Source organism: Lactuca virosa, chromosome 9, assembly GCF_052849685.1.
Source record: "Lactuca virosa cultivar CGN04683 chromosome 9, Lactuca_virosa_CGN04683_v6, whole genome shotgun sequence".
NCBI lineage: Eukaryota > Viridiplantae > Streptophyta > Magnoliopsida > Asterales > Asteraceae > Lactuca > Lactuca virosa.
The window spans coordinates 31,257,847-31,261,811 of record NC_136434.1 but is presented as its reverse complement, the minus strand read 5'-3'; positions in this window follow the sequence as shown (position 1 = coordinate 31,261,811).

The following is a 3,965-nucleotide window of genomic DNA, read 5'->3' as shown; positions in this document are numbered from 1 at the left end:
TTGGACGCGAGGACCACCTAGTACGCTGGGCGTTCTAGGCACAGAAGGAAAAACCTAATTTGGGTAGTGCCCCTATTTAAAGAATGAGATGGTCTCATTTCTAGCCACCTTCCTCAGTCAATGAACCCTCCCAAACCCTAATATCCGTTCTTGAGCTTGTGGGTGGCCATGTTGAGCTTATATGTGTTCTTTTGGGCTCTTGGGAGTTAAGAAGGAGCATGGAAGAGAAGGGAGTTGAAGTCCAGGCTTTGGATCTGAGCTTTCCTGGGGATAGAGCACCATTTGAAGGTATAAAGCTCCAAGCTTTCCCATTCTTTTTGTTTTGTGCATGTTAGGGTCCATTTTAGAGTTTTGGTCCCAAAGATTGAGGCTTTATGAGTTGATGCACTCCAGAGCTTAATAACCTGTCCTTTTAAGTGTTTCTTGTGGTGAGGAACCATAAAAATGGGGTCTTGATCGTGTGAATCGACCCATGCATGAGCTATGAGCATTTTGAGTTAAGAAAGTAAGAGTTTTTATGTGTTGAGACCTTATCAGCCATGCAAAGGCCTAAAGTCGTTAACTTTATGGAGTATGAGGCGTTACGAAGTCCAGATCCAAGAGAGGAGTTAAGGTCTTAGCGGGTTAAGACCTAGAAAATGGATTAAGCCAAACTGAGAGTACGCGCTGCGTAATTCCAGTACGCCCCGCGTACTGGGTTGAGGTCCCCGATCAGTTTCAGGCGCGCTTAGGTACCCTGAGCGTACCAAGGAGGTACGCCCCGCGTAACCTCTCTGTGGACTTTTGGACTAGACTTCATTGTTGGGCCTTAAGTGTTGGGCCTGAATCCTTGGGCCTGCGTATTTGATTCCATGAGCAGAGAAAGTATATAGTTATTCCTTGGACCCTTGTGTTGGGCTTGTCTTGAAGGTTGAGGTTGGGCCTTGGGAAACCCATTTATTATTGGGTCTTGGTGGCCCCAATGGGTTTAATGCATTGATGGACCGGTAGGTGGTCTACCTTTAGACCAATGAGTGAGAGTTTGGGATGAGTTTCTAATTGAGATAATTATGGGTTGGCACAGAGTTAGTGGCCGGGGCGGAGCAGCAGCGGTTATAAGGGCTGATCATCACCCGAGGTGAGTCTTCTCACTATACATTACCTAGAGTGGTATCTATGTGTAGACCGGAGGGTCTTGTGTGCTATGTGTATGTATGAGATTTTGTGTTATGTGATATATGCATGTTATGTGCTGTATAGACCGGACCGGAGGGTCCAACGATATAGACCGGACCGAAGGGTCCAACGATATAGACCGGACCGAAGGGTCCAACGATACAGACCGGAACGAAGGGTCCAACGAGCTACGGGACTGGAGGGTCCCGCTGAGACACATCGACCGGAGGGTCGTACTGTAGCCTCGAGTGGCGTATGTGTTGTATGTGGTATTTTGGGGAACTCACCAAGCATTTATGCTTACAGTTGTTGTGTTATGTGTTTCAGGTACTAGCGATGTTCGCGGGAAGGCGCCGGCATGATCCGTACACACTCATGGAGTTTATGTTTTGAGATTCTGGGATATGTTTTTGTTATGATAACAATGGACACATTATGTTTGACATTATCTTATGAATAAGAGTATGCTTTAAAAATGAAAAATTGTTTTGGAAAATTACATTGTTACACTTATCTTGAATTCATGTTTGGTTTAACTTTAATTAAATTAATTGAATATTAATTTTAAAATTTTAAGATATAACCTTAGCATTTTTCAAAAGGTTTAAAAAATACATCATTATATTATATGTAACATTAAAAGTCTAATATTACTATATATAAGACAAGTCAGTCGAAGCGCTAGTACGCCTCATTCACGAAACCGATCTATAAGGGGGTATAAGGAAATTGCATATAAAATGGCAATTGAATGGGTGTCCACTCTCACTTACCACTTCCTTGATTGGTGGAGGGTCGTTACCCGAACGGGTTTGATAAGACAGCCTAATCATCATTAATAAGTATAATGAATTATAAAGCAACTAAACATATTTTTATAAAATTCCCAATCTTAGTTACTTTAAGAAAAATGTGAACTTGTATGCTAACCATTGAAATTACACATTGCACATTATGAGTCGTTAGTGGAGCGTGTGTGATTAACCGACACACTAATAGGGACGAATAGATAGTGGCAATGTATGTCTCGAAAAATTATCATTGATTAATGGAGAGCGTGTGGCTAACCGGCACATTAAAATGAGATGATAAATGACATCGAGAGTACCAAGTTAATTTGCATGGTTATTCACATCTTGTTTGTGATTCTCGGTATCTCAGTCACAAATGGAAGAGCGTAATTAAGATTAAACATGTCATTGAAAAGTTCAATGATTCTCAAAAAGATCTTGGAATTCCATTTAAAAACCGAATTCGTTAAAATTTCGTTTTTCAATGGTGAAATTGGTAAATCGTCTTTTACTTACCTTTATGTAATTTACAATTAGATTACAACATCCCTTTTCTAGGTTGTAAATTATTTAGTTGGATCCTAGCCTTGATATTTCATTTTGAGTGTTATATTGAAGATTATTCTTATCTAACTAAAACTATCTTTTCTACTCTTTCATATGTATACTCCAACTGATGCTTCTGGTTCCTCCTCATCCTCCAACAACAACTTCTCTCAGTTAAATATCTGCTCGAAGGTGAAATTGGATGGCACCAACTACAACGATTGGATGCGCAACATCAAAATGGCCATTCGCTTCGAAGACAAGGTATACGTCCTTGAAAAAAATTTGGATGAGATCGACGGATCGGAGGCAACTCATGAAGAAATGGTCGCCTACAGAAAACACTATAATGATGCCATAAAAGTTGTGTGCATCATGGCGGCGACAATGTCTCCGGAATCGCAAAGACACTATGAGGATTACTGGTCGTACGAGATGAACAAGGACCTTATGGAGAAATACCATAAGCGAGCTCGTCAAGAAAAGTACGAGGTAGTAAAGTCCCTCATTTCTAGCAAGATGAAGGATGGAGAGTCTGTGAGCAACCACGTTTCAAGAATGCAACGATACCTGGATAGGCTAATCAAGCTCAATGTGAATTTTAACAAAGAGAGCTGGCAATCGACATAGTGTTGAACTCTCTGCCAAGTTGTTATGATCACTTCATATTAACCTATCATTTGAACAACAACAATGAAACTACTTTGTCACAATTACACAACCTCCTTCGAACAGCTGAAGCAGGAATAAAGGGAAAATGTATTGCCTCATCTCCTACAAGTGCACATGTTCTGGCCATAGGGCAGGGGAAAGGGAAGAAGAGGAAAGGTCCTCCCAAACAAAACTGGAAGGGAAAGTCCCAAGTTGGGTCGTCAAGTACGGGACCTAAAGGAAAATGCAGTTCTGATGCTCCCCCTGTCTCTGACCCCAAGTATTCCACTTGCTTCTATTGCAATGACAAGGGGCATTAGAAACGAAGTCGCCCGAAATACGTGGAGGATATCAAGGATGGCAAGGTGAAGCCAACGTCAGCAGGTATTTACACTATCTTATCTAATAACTCATCAAATTCTCGTTCTTGGGTCCTTGATACAGGATGTGCGTTTCACATTTGTTATGATTTGCAGGGGCTAAGAATAAGTGAGGATGTGGAGCGTGGAAGGATGAACTTGATCATGGGGAATAGGCGATCTTCACCTGTCACCAAGATTGGACTTTATAGATTAGTGCTTAGTAGTTGGTTAGGTTTAGATTTAATAAATTGTTGCTACTCGTCAGAGATCACACGAAACATCATTTCATTTCATGCTTTATTCAAACAAGTTTTTGGATATTCTTTTAATGATAAGAATGGTTCTATTTATGCTTGTAAAATGGTGTATTTTATTTTGAAGCTTTACCTTGTGATGGTGTGTATGAAACTATGATGATTGTAGACAATTTAGAAAATAGTGTTTTTCATATTGATTCGTC